Source organism: Peromyscus maniculatus, chromosome 22, assembly GCF_049852395.1.
Source record: "Peromyscus maniculatus bairdii isolate BWxNUB_F1_BW_parent chromosome 22, HU_Pman_BW_mat_3.1, whole genome shotgun sequence".
NCBI classification, from domain to species: Eukaryota; Metazoa; Chordata; class Mammalia; order Rodentia; family Cricetidae; genus Peromyscus; species Peromyscus maniculatus.
In genome coordinates this window covers 23,074,178-23,090,767 of record NC_134873.1, presented here as the reverse complement: position 1 = coordinate 23,090,767, position 16,590 = coordinate 23,074,178, and the positions used below count along the sequence as shown (strand labels likewise).

General features: G+C 43.7%; 1 protein-coding gene across 4 annotated transcripts in view; it reads left to right on the top strand.

The window, feature by feature from the left end:
- The window catches only part of Ldah (lipid droplet associated hydrolase), a 73,661-nt gene that overhangs the window by 32,049 nt on the left and 25,022 nt on the right, over positions 1 to 16,590 (top strand). The window lies entirely within an intron of this gene.

Below are 16,590 nucleotides of genomic sequence, written 5' to 3'. Positions count from 1 at the left end.
GATGGCTCAGTGGTTAAGACCACTGACTGCTCTTCTAGAGGATCCAAGTGTGATGCCCAGCACCCACATGGTGGCTCTCAACAGTCTGTAACTACAGTTCCAGGGATCCTATGCCCTCTCCGGCCTCCACAGGCACTGCATGCAGATGGTCCCAAAAACTGAAGTAAGAAACTATTCCTATCTCTTTTAAGAAGCAAAATGATGTGCTATCTTCATCATCATTGACAGGCAAATGCCTATCTTTGTGGAACATGCGATGTGATCGTAAGTTCAGATTCTTTTCTGTTCTGTAGTTTGCTAGTCCTTTTGAGACACGTGTGCATCCTTTCAGTCACAAATATTTTTGCTGTGGGATGTTCTGTATGGCAAATGTGTTGCTCTGATTGGTCAATAAATAAAACACTGATTGGCCTGTGGCTAGGCAGGAAGTATAGGTGGGATTAACAGAGAGGAGAAAAGAAAGAACAGGAAGGCAGAAGGAGAGACAGCCGCCTCCAGGACAAGCAGAATGTGAAGATGCCGGTAAGCCATGAGCTACGTGGAAAGGTATAGATTTATGGAAATGGATTAATTTAAGCTATAAGAACAGTTAGCAAGAAGCCTGCCACAGCCATACAGTTTGTAAGCAATATAAGTCTCTGTGTTTACTTGGTTGGGTCTGAGCAGCTGTGGGACTGGCAGGTGAGAGAGATTTGTTCTGACTGTGGGCAAGGCAGGAAAACTCTACCTACATACTTTGTTTATTTGTCTGTCTTTATGCTTGTTGTTATGATGCTGGGGATGGATTCAGGGCCCAGTGCATGATGGGCAAGCCTCTTCCACTGAGCTACACCCACAGCCTCAGACAGCTGGTTCTTAAGTGCAACCGTATACTATATATTGAGGCACTGAAGTCACAGAGGTCAACTTAAAGTGCCCCAAAAGGGAGTGAACTCTTTAAGAGCCTTAGAAGTGCGCTTTAACTCACAGATCATGAAATGACCCATCAAGTGGGTACAGTTTACTAGATGATGATGTCTTCATCTGGCACGCATGGGTATAAAGATATTTTTGTGCCATCTTGAGGACACCCCAGGGGAAAGGCATGTTTCTGAGCTCAGAGCCTGGAGTCTCAGGGATGGGACAGCTAAGCCAGAGGAAGGGATGCCTTCTCAGCGGCCCTGTCCCTGCATTTTTTCACCCCATGTGAGAAAATATCTCCAGCGGGGTCTTGGATCCCACTAGGAATTTGCCTCCTTCCCTGCCAGCTTGCTTCATTCAGCGCTCAAAGCAGCACTTGGAGAGAGTGCAGCTGTAGTCTCCGGTTTTTAGTACCAAGTGGATTTTCATTTTCTCCTTTGGATATAAGAAAATACATTTTTATGTCTAAGTGTGGACTTAATAAATTGAAGATTATACTCTATTGAATTCTTACTTTTCCTCAGTTGTATTTTTTTCCCTAGATAAGGCATTTTATTCAGAAAGTAGCTTTACTTTTGATGTCAGCCTTGGTGTGACTTACAATCCCTTCCCTATCCTTGAAATTCTGTTCACACTATATGCGGCTGCCATCTGCTAATGCTCATTGGACACGTGAGTGCTTCTTTCCACACGGTCCCTGTGAGCGCTGGCTCTCCATGGTTCCTTAGCCTCAAATATTTTTGTGTGAACTTGGGCAAGTCATTGAGTCTTTGGCCTCAGTTTTCCCATCAATAAATTGAAAGGAATTATGTGTTCTTCAAGGATTTTGTGAGGGATTATGCAAAATATTAAGAGCTTGCCTGGGATTTTATAGTTCTAAGCAAGTACTACCTATTATTGTTGTTATGGAAATAGCACTAGACTCCTCCCAATCTTTAGGCTAACTACTGTATTGGTTACCTACTGCTGTGTATGAAATTGCCCCAGACTAGTAGTGTAAAGTGATGTGCATTTAGTATCTCAGTTTCTAGTTGCCCCAGACTAGTAGTGTAAAGTGGTGCACATTTAGTATCTCTGTTTCTGGTCAGATATCTGATCACAGCTTCACTAGGTCCCAGACTGCAGAGCTTTTCACAAGGAACTAGTCATGTTTTTTCCCAGGGCTGCAGTCTCCTGTGAACACTTGGATTAAGATGGGGGATGGGAAAGGATGGACGGAGGGGAAGGGGAGAAACAGGAGCATCACATAATCCACGTGTAAAGATAGATGATGATTAGAGTTTCAGAGAGCTGAGAAACTGTATTTCCTCCTCTTTAATGGGGCTGGAGAGCTGGCCCTGTGAGTCAAGTGCCTGACCCAAGGCATGAGGACCTGAGTTTGAATATCCAGGACCTGCATAAAAGCCAGGTGTGAACCCCAGTTCCATGGGAGCAGAGGAGGTAGATCTCGGGAGTTTGCTAGTCTGCCAACCTCAACATATCAGTGATCTCCAACTCAGTGACAGTGTCTCCGAACCTGAGATGGAGCAGAGTTGAGAAAGACACCAGCATTAACCTCTGCCCTCCTCATGTACATGCTTACACATGCACACACATACATGCCCATAGAAACACATACCTATACCACATACATGCAGAAGGAGGCACACACGGACACGAGTGTCTATACTAGAAAATAATATGTGTGACTCTGTATACAAGGCACATTTGGGGAGGTAAAGAAGTCACCTGTACAATTTCAATTACTTTATCTGAGGCTAGAGAGAAAGCTCAGCGGTTAAGAATGTTTGTAGCTCTTGCAGAGGATTTGGGTTCAAATTCCCAGAATCCACATGATAGCTCCAAACCATCTGTAACTCTAAATTCAGGGGATCTGACACCTTCTTCTGACCTTTGCAGGCACCAGTCATGTGCCTGGTGTACGGATGTACATGCAGGCAAAACACTCATACAAATAAGTAAATCTTAAAAGGTTTATCTGGTTTCAATTATCTGCATTGTTGAAATTCTCCACCCCTGCATCCCGCCTCTCAACCATTAAACACCTGGGCCTGTTAATCTGGTGGTGTGATCCATGCTGAAGTGTTGAAATTTCAGTGTCTCTAAGACAGCACAGTGCCTGCATGCCCGGAGTTAACATGACATGCTCCATTGGAGATGCATTTGACAATCAAGGGAGTCTGTGGAAGCCAGAGTGTTGCAATCCCTAATCACTTTGCCAAAACTAAGTTAGCTGTTCTGTTTTATAACATATGAAGTGTGATAATAAGAAACTTGTGTTTCCATCTCTTCTGTTATTTTTACTGGAATTTTTGACTTCCATAAGATTTTGAGAGCACATTTGCAGTTTACTGGCTGGTGGGTTTGGTCTCCTTTGGCTCAGCCCTTTGCAGTATCTTTGTGTAATTATTGACAGCTTTGTTCTTAAATCATTTGAAGAGACTTATTGCATAATGGCAGACATATTGTCTGACCTGTAGTTTTGTTCAGTACAACATAATTGCCCCTTTTAAAATCTGACATTAAAATTTGTTATTTGTTTCTCTCTACAATCAAGTTTGACGTATAAAAATATAGAAATAGAAGTTTGTCGGATATTTGGAAAGTAGTATCCAGAACAGGGATCTTTTTTTCTCTAAACAAGTTAATTGGAAGACTGGTAAGTAGTGGCTGCCCTGACTTAGAATGATAAACAAAATTGTTTTTAGACGCATAGTGTCTTTGAGCTGAGCTGAGTTAAATTAACAGTCATCTTTGTTTTCTATTCAGAAGGAAGAGAAAGGGTCCTCATCAGGATTCTGTCTCATCTGGAGCTGAATCTTGAAGTGGGATGCACCTGTGTTAGCTGTGTTTATAAGGAGGGTCCGGGAAGGTGTCTGATGGTCCTTTGGGTGATAGACTGTGGTGTGTGCCTACAGTGCGCATGCCTGCATTTATGTCAGCTGAAGGGGGTGCAGACCTGCAGGTGCTCTAGCAGTGAGGAGTAGCAGTCTTTCCCCCGTTATCCAGAACCTGCTTTCTCAGCATCAGCCCTCTGCATGTCAGGAAGGTGCCTTCCCACTGGCCATCTCCAGGAAGTCAAGATGAGGACCTACCTGGCTGTGGACTGAATTGTGAGGTGATTTCAGTAACTTCACATTTGGTGAAAACATCTCTGGGAGGTAGCAGACCTTCACAGATTTGTCTTGTGGTATTGGCATTCCCTAGGGAAGGTGCACAGTAGTAGAGAGCTTGCTTTTTCTGAACATAAGTGTCTTCCTTTACCTCCAGATAGCTTAAGCTTGGTAGTGCGGAGCAGGCTTGTCCAGGCCCAGCAAAGCCTTGTCCATATGTGTTGGTTACTTCGTTTTCTTTAGCAGGGTCTGTGGACCAGAGACGACTTTTCCTTGTAGATTCAGAGCAGGAGTAGTAACTGTCATCCTGGTGGTGCTTTGCTGGGATACAATGTAGTCCAGAGATTTTGCTTGTACCCTGAACATGTTTAAGGAACATTTTTCATTGTTTTTAGAAATGTGTCCTGTCTGTCTATGTTATAGTTTTTCCATCTCCCCCCCCAGAGTTAGGAGCCGTTTCTGTCCCTAAACCCATTGCTCCTGCTCTCTACTGTGGGCAGAAGAAACTGACAGCCATGTTATGCCATGTGTAAAGACAAACAGTGTCTCCCTAAAGACACCGGAGTAAAACTGACCAAAGGAAGTGTATGGGTGCTGTGAGAGCCCAGCCTTTCTTCTTCTTCTTCTTCTTCTTCTTCTTCTTCTTCTTCTTCTTCTTCTTCTTCTTCTTCTTCTTCTTCTTCTTCTTCTTCTTCTTCTTCTCCTCCTCCTCCTCCTCCTCCTCCTCCTCCTCCTCCTCCTCCTCCTCCTCCTCCTCCTCCTCCTCCTCCTCCTTCTCCTTTTCTCCTTCCCCTTCTCCTCCTCCTTCCCCTTCTCCTCCTCCTCCTCCTTCTCCTCCTCCTCTTTCTTTCTGTTTCTGTTTGTCTTTCTTTTCAGGGTATTTTGATTTTTGTTCTGACAGGGTCTAGCTTGCTAGCCTTGGGCTTAGGTAACCCAGGCAGTCCTCCTGCTTGATCCTCTCCAGGGGTGATTACAGGGTGAGCCACCACACTGGGCTCCTGTTTCTTTCTTTGAGTGTATCACACAGTCTGAATTTTAGACTTAAAATGTATGTCTGCAACTGAGTAGCTTGAAAACATTCGCAGACAGGATACTAGTTAAGATTGAACTTGTCGATTCAGGAGTGCATCTCCTTCATAACAGAAGAAAATAAACTCAGATATTCTGCCAGCTGTGAAGCTCTCCAGACAGCCTGTGATGATCTGTACTATACGGTGCCTTCCCGGCCCCGATAAGTCAGCCATGCGGTGAGAACCTCCTGTAGCTCTGCTGCGGTCTGTTCAGGAGTTATGATAGCCTCAGGGAGGGAAGACGAGATGACTCCTGTCGTAGCAGCTGTGGCCAGAGCCCTGTCCCCACATCTAGTGCTAAGAAGCAGAAGTAAAGTAGGGAAGAACCAGAGGTTCTGGATGTGTTGAGAGCAGACCCTTCTTCCAGCTCAGAAGATCAAAACCAGCTTCATTGGCCCGAGGTTCTGAACAGAGCACTTCTTCACAGCCGGGGTATTTGCACAGGCTTCTAGAAGTACATGTTCCTGTAGATAGGAAGTGGGAGTCACTGTGCATTCTATAGAGTGAAGCACCGTGGAAAAGAAAGAATTGGCTTTTGTCGCTGGGCCCCTGAAGACAGTAATAGCAGGTACCATGTTCATTGGGGTTGCCGTGTGATAAATCTAAAGAGATTGTCAGCCGTCAGATCCTGGGCTAATAGTTGGAGGCAGACAAATATAGCTTGGCTAGAAACCACTGAAGGATCATGGATCATGTCAGACATGCAGTAAACTCATTTCTCAGTGAAGAAAATGACAAAAAGCAAAGTATACTAAAAAGCAAACAATCAGGTAATAAATGGTCCAAGTGAGCACCACGAAATGCAGTACACATGGTATAATTCCCAGTGGAGATTACAATAAAGGGTCCATAGATGTATGTATACTGGAGGAATTGATTCATTTGGTGTGAAGGAAGAGAGAGTGAAAGATGCAGAAAATACAATTGTGCCCCAGACTATCCCCACAGTCCACAGGTGCACCTGTGATGTTGCAGCAGGTGGCCAGCGTGGATGGGTGAGACTCCAGGCTGTGCCACACCTGCCCAGGCACAGGGCACAAGCCTGAGGAAAAAGGCTTGTTTCTTGCCTGTAATGCATTTCCTCTGAGGATAGGCTCTCCCTGTGTAGTTCTCTCTGGACAGTCTTCCTCCAGAATCCAAGCTCATCGTGTAACCCTGTCTGACGTATTCTGGCTTCCTGGAGAGGATAGAAAGGGGTGAGCTGCATTTTAAAGACTCCTGAAGGTAACCCTACTCCTCACAGTCCAGGGCAAGTCACATGACCAGTGTTTGGCCCATGGTCTGGGATGTCTAATGCTCTCCAGAAAGAAGAAATCATTTGTGACTGACAAAACAGCACTTAGAAAAAACTAGAACAGTGTGTATTTCTATTGTAATGTAGGTATTTATCGTGAGACATTTGTTTCTCATTTTACAAGTGTGTGCTGCTATCTCAGGTTACAGTCTGGAATGTATATCTAATTGTGAGTTAAGGAGAGGTTTTGAGAATCATTCATCCAGACTGGTATAGCACAGAAGCTGTGAGAAGGGAAAGGAGGTCAGCAAAGGTGCAGTATGTGGAGGACTGGAGAGCCCTGGCTCCCTGTCAGTCACCCTCAAGACATGGAGTTCGTTTCCTCCCCTTTGCATTGAGGCTGGGCATCTGACCACAAGTCACTGCAGTACTCGGGTGTGAGGTTCCGGTACTTCCAAGTCCAGACCTCAGAGGTCTGGGACCTTCTGTTTCCTCCATCTCAGTGGGCAGCTGCCATAGTCAAGGTCTAGCTACTCTGGCATTGCCTGGCTGGCCGCATGGGAGGGTCCCCAGGCACTTGGCAAAGCAGCCCTTCAGAGCACTGAGTGCTGCTGCATCAGTGGCCCAGCTGATCCGGGAGCCGCACAGCCATCCAGCTGAGCCCTGTTGGAATTCCTCACCTGCAGAGTCCTGAGACAGAGCGGCACTCTACAATAATGGGTAGCTGAAGGAAACTGACGGCTGCTTAAGGAGATAAGGAGGTGGAAAGTGTCACATTGCTGGAGTTAACATTGGAGGTTACCCTGCAGAGTGCATCGTTAGTGAAATAAGAGAAGGAAGCTGCAGAATGTTGAGTGATAGATATTCACCTAGAAGCCAACCAGTGAGAAGAAAAATTCAATACAGGACATAAAGAACTTGTTGAGGAAACATATATTTATTTTTAATTTTCCCATTTTTATCTTTATGCACACGGGTGCTTTGCCTGCATGTGCATCTGTGTACCACATGCATGTATTGCCAGGGGAGACCAGAGGAGGGCGCCGTTTCTGCTGGGACTCCAGTTACAGTCCTTTGTGAGCTGCCCTGCCTGCTGGAAATCCAGTCCAGGTCCTCTGCAGGAGCAGCTAGCACTCCTAACCACTGAGCCATCTCTCCAGCTCCTTTTACTTCATTAAAGATGTTTGCTGTTGTTTCTTCAATACTTGAGTTCTTCAAGGGCGTAAGGGGAGTTGTGATGGGAAGCGGGTGAATGTTTGCTCTGCAGGGAGTTTGGGGAGAATTTGGAGGGATCAGAGCATGCGTGGATGTTGTCGAGGCAGAAGGTAAAAGAAGTTGGCTTGAGATGTGGCTAAGGGCAGAAATTGAACTACAAACAGGATCAGACTTGTAGAGCTGAGATGGGGGCCTATGGGTCAGTACAGTGAAGGATCTGGATTCCACAGGAGCAGTGCAGTCATTGGACTCTTGTGTCCCTGGGACCCACTATTGCCCTGGGGTGAGAAAACACAGTGATCAGATAGTCAGCCATGACGACTCGGACTTGTGAAAGACTTCCATGTTAGAGAACGGTGAATCTATTCTGTGGAAGTTCCAGCGACTTCTTAGACTCTGACTTAGTATATATTTGTCTCTTAAATGTTCTTTACATTTTAATGTATTCTGTGTTTTTCTGGGTGTGCAGATGTGTGTGGTTGTACATGCCAACACTACACACGTGTGTAGGTCAGAGGTCAGCTTGTAGGGGTCAGCACACTCTTACACTGTGTGGGTCACAAGGATAGAACTGGGGTCATCAAGCTTGGCAGCAGGTGCCTTTTCTCATGAGCCATCCTGTCCGATCCAGAATGTGTTCATTTATGTGTGTACGCACATGCTGTCTTCCCTGAATCACTCAGACTGCTTTGTTGAAAACTGGACACATGGAAGATTTCAACTTTTCAACTTCAGCCATTGTTAGCTATCTGAATATTTTTGCAAATCCTGAAACTGCTTTCAAAGTGGAAAATTTATGTGGTCTTTTTTTCATCTTTTCATAACTCAAAACTATTTAATATATTTTTCTCAAACTTTGCAAAATAATCACCTTTGGGCTGAAACTAAGCATGGAAAATTTCACCACAAAAGGCTAATTTTTTGGAAAGCTGAAAGGAAGTGAAAACCGGTTATAATAGAACGGTCTTCATGCATGTCAGCACTCGGTGCTTTATCGAATATTCTTCACCTGGGGCTTCCTGAGCTTCGCAGATCCATGTCTACACTGTCAGGGGTAGAGAGCCTCCCACATCCTGCCAGCCCTCGGTGAGGTGTGCTTGAACGGACGGATAAGACAGGTGAAGTGGCTGCTGGCTGAGCACATCTTGTCTTCATTAACTTTTTGTGATGCCACTTTCTGGTCCAGGAGGAATTATTATTATTTTTTTTTAATTTCTGAAAAGATCAGATACCTTAAATTTATTGTTAAGATTTTTCAAATGTTTCATAAGAAAAATGGAAAATTAGCACTGGGCAATGGTGGCCCACAATGTTAACCGCATCACTCAGGAGGCAGAGGCAGGTGGATCACTGTGAGGTCGAGCCTAGCCTGGCCTACAGAACGAGTTGCAGGATAGCCGGAGCTACACAGAGAAACCCTGTCTCAAAAAAACTAAAAAAAAAAAAAAAAAAAAAAAAAAGGTAAAATTAGCAATTATCAAAAGAAGTTTATATTTCCCTTTCCCTGTATGTTACTTTTGTATATCTTTCACAGAGATGATTTTCTCCTGAATATGCATGGTTTTTTTTATGTTTTTGTTCTTGTTTTTGTTTTAAGACAGAGACTTAATCTAAAGTCCAGGCTGCTTAGAACTCACTTTGTACCTGAGCTTATCCTTAGACTCACAACAATCCTCCTGCCTCAGCACCTGGAATACTGAGATTACAGATGTGGTCCAGGAAATCTGGTTCTGAATATTCCTGTAAGGCCCTTAAATTCCCTTAGCCAATGTCTAATTTCCTTCCTTACACAACAGTGATTGTCTTACAAATGACAGATGGATGACTTCCATTACCACGCTTGAGAATGTTAGTATACTGAGGCCGGAGGATGACTGTAGTTTGTGGCTACATAGTGAGTTCCAGGCAGCCTGAGTTATAGATTGAGACCCTGCTTCAAAACAAAATAAAAAATAAATTTAAAAAAGAACTGTTATATTCAGCAGCAAACCATCTTATCTAATAGCAGTATATGCTTTTACATAGGGCAATGAAGAAATGAAAAACTTTTCTTCATTGATAATTTTACATTTTTATTATGAATTTGTTTCAAATTTTTAAAAATCCTTATTATAAAATTAAGATGCTTAAAATTTTCAGAAATAAAATAATTACATAATGAATCTATGAAAATCCAACATCTGTAGTAGTGTAGGTACTAATATGTAGTTATTTTGATATCATTGTTTTCATGAGTATCTTGAATAAATGTCAGTCTTCGTGGTGGTTCATCCTTATATTTATTTCTTTATGTGTATTAAGAAATGGATATAGTCTATGGGTTGATTTTCATTTCACCCAGAATTTCTTTTTACCATATTCCTTCTTTAAGGAATTTATTTTCTAATTATAAAAGTTAAGGTATTTTCAAATTTCAGGAAGACAGGAAAAACATTTAAAAAGCAAAGGTAAAGAAGCGTCCCGAGGGTCATCACAGGCTGTGTACAGCTGGCTGTGTTTCTACCCCCTCAAGTGGCTTCCTAAACAACGTGGGAACACCAGGGGCAAATGCAGTTAGAACTGCCTGTGTTTTACCTGGAGATGGCGGCCGTAGTTACTAATTCGCTTGTTACTTTAAAGATACCTGACTTGGGCAGCGAGATGGCTCAGGGGCTAAAAGCTGCCAGGCCTGACAATCTTAGCCTCCTCTCTGGAACCACGTGACAGACGGAGAGGATTCCCACAAGTTGTGCCCCGACCTCCACACGAGCTCAGTGGCGTACATGCACACATACATGTGCACTCACATGCGGGCACACATACACACACAAATAATTACTCTCAGGCTAGCATATTCCTTATCTCAGCACAGAGAAAATAATGTAGTACCCTCTTTTGTTTTTCATTCATGGAGAAATAAAAGAAATTTGAGCTCTTGTAACATTCTTACCTTTAGAATACAAAATTTTGTTTCAGGTATGCAATTCCCTTGTGGTTATTTACAGTAAGCTTAGTAAGTCTCATTGGTCATTATATCATAATCAGGATGGCTCTTTAATCCTTTCAACAACCTGAAGAGGCTTTTATTATCCTGTTCACACTGGAGGAAATGGAGACTTGCAAGGACCTTGATAATTAATCAGGTCCAGGCAGCCAATGAGGAGCAGTGCTGGGATTTGAACCCACCACGTTCTTACCCAACAAGCTTAGTAACTAACCTGGTATTATTAAAGCGAGAAATTCACGGATTCTTCTTAGAGGGCAAAGGAATTTATTAGGGGAGAAAAACTCACTGTACAGAACAGAATTGTCACAGGTTCTGGAATGCTGGGGCCCAAGTCTCACAAGGTTCTGGCCATCTGAATCAGTCCTGAATCCAAGCCCAGGAGGGAGAGAAGAGAAGCTATGTATGTGCATCTCTAGTCTTAAGGGTAGCTGAGAGACCATGCCCCAGGGACATGGACTTCAAGATCATAGGCAGGTAGAGCAGTTACCTACTATGTCTTTAGGGTATTGCTTCAGGGTCATAGAACAGATACCCACTACATATTATAAAGGGTTTCTAGAAATCCATGAAAAGAATAGCCAGCTCTCAGATAAAGTTGCAAAGGATAGCAGTGGATAACGGACCTGAGAACTCTAACGACTATGAAGATACATTCCTGCCGCAGTGTGTGACGTGGTGCTTACCCAGTTAGTGTCTACAGAATGACGGTGCTCACGGTGTCTGGTGAATGAGCTGTGCAGTCATCACATGGACAGCCATGCTACGGAGTTCAGGACATGTGTCTTCTGCACAGAGTTCTGACAGTCTGAACAGAGAGACCTCAGGTGGCTATGGCTGTTATCCCTGGAGTGACGACTACCTTGTTTTCACTTTTTTTCTGTGATGATCTCATATTATTAGGGGGAAAAGTTTCTGTAAAGGATGCTCATAGCCTTTAATTTATTAATCCATTTCTTTGGAATCTGTGTAAGAAACTATTTTCAAGAGATACAGGAAATACTCAAGTGCAAACATATCATCCATGATAAGAAAACCGGAAACATATGTTCTCTACTAGCTCTTCTGTTGGGCTTAGAGCTCGGGTCTAATTTTGTCACAGGCCCAAGAACAGAAGCTGAACCTACAAGTTGGAAGGTAGGGCCTTACATCTCCATATATCCCCCAAGAAATTAAATCAAATTAAATTAATTGAATTAAATTTAAGTACACATGTGACAGTTATGTCAGCAGCTCCTGCTGGCTAACTTTGTCAGTGGTTTGTGAGGACAACTGATTTCTTCTCTTCATGTAAGGACTCTGACGCCTGCACTGACTAAGAAAACATTGGCCCTGTTGTCAGGAGGAGATCAGCAGAGGATATGTGTCCTAGTCAGGCTTTCTATTGCTATGAAGAGACACCGTGACCATGGCAACTCTTATAAAGGAAAACATTTAATTGGGGCTGGCTTCAAGTTCAGAAGTTTAGTTCATTGTCATCCTGGTGGGAGGCATGGCAGCATGCAGGCAGACGTGGTGCTGGAGAGATAGCTGATAGTTCTTCATCTGGATCCTCAAGCAACAGGAAGAGAGAGCCATGCTGGGTGTGGCTTGAGCATCTAAGACCTCAAAGCCCACCCCAGTGTCCCACTTCCTCCAACAAGGCCACACCTCCTAATAATGCCACTCCCTGTGGGCCTCTGGGGGCCATTTTCTTTCAAACCACCACCATATGTAAAGTGTCAAATCTAGTTTAATTTCTACAAGACTGAACTGAGTATTAATGTGGCCTCAGACTCGCTAAAGTTTTAATTTGCACAGCACAAACTTTTGTACAAAATCCTGTGACACGGAAGAAGAAAGTGAGCATGCGTGTGGTGGGCCGACCCTGAGTGTCCTCCTGTAATCATGTGTCCACTTCTCATGCCCATGTTCATACGTAGTCTCCATGCTTACAACTCCTACCAAGAAAGCACAGTAAAGGTGGGAGGAGTTGTGTGATTTCCATACCTAAGGTGTTAGCCTGTCTTGCTGAAGCCTGTCCCTCTTGCTACCTTGAAAAGCAAACTGCCATGCTAAGGCTGTCCTGCTCATGTGTAAGGGAGTTCGTCAGCTTCTAGAAGCTAAATGCAGCCTGGAGCCAACAGCCAAGAGAAACCAGAGCCATGGGTCCTACATTGCAAGGAACTGACTCCTGTTGACAGCTTTAGTGATCCTTGACCCTTTCCCCATCAAGCCTCATGTGAGGTCCCTGTCCCAGCTGACATCTTGATTGCAACAGAGTGAATTCTTGCATGCTAAGTTATTGTTCTTTATGGTGCACACACATGAACATACACACACACACAGACACACACACAAACACACATATACACACATACCTATAAGACATTCACAAAGTCTGTAATCCAACCATGCGGATTGTTAGTTTCTTAAGTAGTTGTCTCTGCTTTGGTGTGATTTGGAATTTAATTGTGTACAGTTTCCACTACACACACCAATTTAAGTACATTAATGAATGGTAATTTTTAAAGACATTACAATATGCTGTATGAGAGAGCATGTCAGATGCATTTACCCTCATGAGACTGAACAAATGTGTCATGGCTTATTGTTACAGATGTGTCTTTGATTCATTGGATTGTAATTGTTTGTTCCATGGTCTCATTATTGTTACACAGGGAGTTTTCAAAGGAGGAGAGGAAATATTTTTACCTCAGAATAAAATCTGGAAACCACTACTTAATAGTGGCATTTGATCTCTGGGTACTTTTTTTTTTTTTCTTTAACAAATGCACTTTTCATGTAGTAACTGTTTTCTACCCATGGAAACTGCAATCCAAAGAAGGTTTTCTAGAACTTGTGTGGTGTTGAAGACAAAGGAGGTGCTTTGTATCTTCAAAAAGATAGATGAGCTTAACTGAGAATATCATAAGAGTTTTTTAGAATCACACTAAAAGGAGTTGGCTGTGATAACTGTGGCAAAATGTGTTTAATAAGGACAACTTTGTATTCACTTAACATGAGAATTAATTCAATTAGAAATATTAACCATGTTTCCTGAACAGCTTTCTGGGGCCTCTGAATTGTCTTAATTTCACAGTTCCTAGAGGAAAGTTGGATTGGTAACCATGTACAGTTCCCCCATACAGTGTTTTTGATTCCATGGGCACCTTTGACCGGTAAACTGATGACATGTCTCTGTAAACCAAGCATTCTTGCACTAAGAAGTAGACACCCCCAGGCCACCAGGGATGCTGTGTGGTCCTTTCAGGGGCGTGAGGACCTTCCTGGAGTCAGATGTCCTTTCTGTGAGCTATGCGGAGACGAAGAACTCAGAAGGTCAGATGCCATGGAAGGAACTAACCTCTATGGTGTGGGCCTGGGAGATGAGGCACCCCTGGTGTAAGAGCTGCCTCATGAAGCTGGTGTGTGGGAGCCAGTGAGGAAAGGAAACATCTCCCTCAGAGAGACCTGTGAGGAAGAAGGTATTACAGAATGGCTCTCTGATGGGCCTTTAGTTTCCCCTGAGCTGAACAGGATAGATCTCTTGCTTCATCATCACAACTAGTGTGAGCATAGACACTCCCTCAGTCACTCCTGCATGAGCTTTAGCCTGTGAGATAACTCTTCTATTCCCAGGTTGCAGTCTCTATCTTGTGGGGTCGTAGCTGCCCTGACTGATTGGTTTGCTCTTGGTTGAAATGGAACTGGAAAGACAAGATCTATGCCCCTCCATTTGGCTTCTGGGGAGCTGGGAGTCATGCACAGTTTTTATGGCAGAATAGTTTGCTGCCTGTACTGTGTGCTGAGGTCCTGCCTCTGTGTGGGTCTCTTCCATGTCTCTTTAATTTGGCCAAAAGGATGTGAAGGATTCCTTTACCTCACCTCAGTGCAGGCATTAAAATGGCATTTTTGTGTACGGTACAGAAATGTTTTTGGATGTCTCTCACAGTTAAATGGGAAATAATCTGCAGTGAGTTTCTTGAGTGACCCTTTGCTCTGCTCTCAGTGCATTGCTCATGGAGATGTCCAGTGAGTGCTTTCAAAATTCTCTGTGAGGCCTTTTACAAGGATTGGGGCACAGTAGACAAGACTCTGGGGGCCCAGATTTGTCCTGCTCTTTATTTCCAGAATGCAGACACCTGTTGCACAATATCATGCACACAGACACACACACAGACACAGACACAGACACAGACACACACACACACACACACACACACACACACACACACACAGCACTTCTCTGAAGTCAGAGACTATATTGTTTGTCAATCTTGTCTATGTCACTTGGCACAGCATCTAACATATTAAGGATACTCAATACATTTTCTATGAATGAAGGAAGAAACCATGAACAGCCAGTAGACCCAATGCATGGCTCTTCTCATTCCAAACCTTCCCTGTTGAAGACTGGAGTCTAATTTAGGCCAGCCTCAGTTTCTTTGCCCAGTGGTTGAGGTGTCCTGACTTAACGACCTGTAGCAAACACTGGATGTAAAGGCTCACCATGCCAGAGGCCATAGTTGTCAAAGTGAGAATTTTGTAGCTGTGGACATGAGGGTGAGTTATGGTGGTCACCGCTCACTATTCCGATCCGCCTGGAGAGCACTCTTCAGAGCAGCAGGTGCATCCTAATAGATTCCGTGCTTAGAGCAGCCTGGAAGTGTGATCTGCAGTGAGCCTGGGGTGTTCCATCTTCTCAGGGATTCTTAGTGGAAGCATCAGGAGGATTCCTTCCAAGAGCACCCTGCATCCCAAGGAACAGAAATGTGAGCTGTAAAGATAAAAGCTTCACCAGTAGGAGGACGGGGTGATCAGGAAACACAATTCAAATGTCTGTGTAATAAGTCGCACAGATTCTCTGTGAGTATCATGTGTTCCCTGTAAATTAGCCACTCTGGCCTGTAGATTAAACACATGGAGTGACCTGTTTTCCCTTTACATTGGGATAATTAAAGATTAGAAAAAGCATGAGGTGAAGGATCTCAGGCTCCTTAGGATGTGGAGTTAATTTTTTCTCACGCTAAATGACTTCAAGATTTGTATAGATTGCCTGGGAATAATGGTGCTAATTGTTTCATCGTGAGGAAACTGATGTTTCCAAACAATAATTATTACAAAACATTTTTTGTAGATGTGATTTTTAGTGGGTAGCACCCAAATCAGCCTGCTTGGGTTTATGCACCGTCTTTATCACTTTGTAGCTAAACCTCAGTTCTTCTCGTCTATGAAAATGAAGGCACCTACTTCACAAGGCTGTTTTGTGTATTAAATGAGAAAATGCTCAGGAAGCGCACTTCTGTAATGCCTAGAAAATGGCAGGTGATCCCACTCCTAGGCCAAGTGCTTGCCTAACGTACCGTATTTCCGACTTTCTGATACATAAAATTTTAATGACAACGATGTCTCAAAAGCAAGCTCTCTGATTGAAATAAAGTGACATCTGCAGTTTGTAAACTGTATGGAAACCAAGAAAGCTAATATGCTTGTGTTTCTGAAAGGACACTGAGGAGAGGAAAACATGACGTTATGGGGAAGGAAACAAACAGAACTAGATGATTTCTAGATCTTCACTTTGCCTGTTCCCAGCTTGACTTTGGAAGGAAGGTTTGTATTGCATGTTTGTAAAGAACTGGGGGCAGTCAGGGGAAGAAAGGCTCTGTGTGTTGTTTGCCCAGTTCACGTCGTGGAGCAGGACAGCGCGCACCCTTATCGTGCCACGCGGGCCACCTGATGGACAAGTAGCAAGGGTGTGGTGTGTCCTCCGGACAGTGTCAAAGTGTTACTGTCATGGTTTCCCTTCGTCACCACATGACAGCATCACTGTTGCTCTTCAGGGACACTGGAGGCCTCTGTAATAAGCTAACCAAAGGGTGAAATGTATGGAGGGCTTTTAAGATTTGCTCTACTTCTATGTTACATCCATTTCCTGTCTGATTTCCAGATACTGTGAAAAATAACTAAATGATCCTTACTGAAATGCTGCACAAAAGCCGCCCCTGAGCATCATGCTCTTTCCCCTAGCCACAGCTCTGATGTTTCCTGACATCTTTTCTGAAGAATGACTAATAATGGAAATTCAAGAAAAAT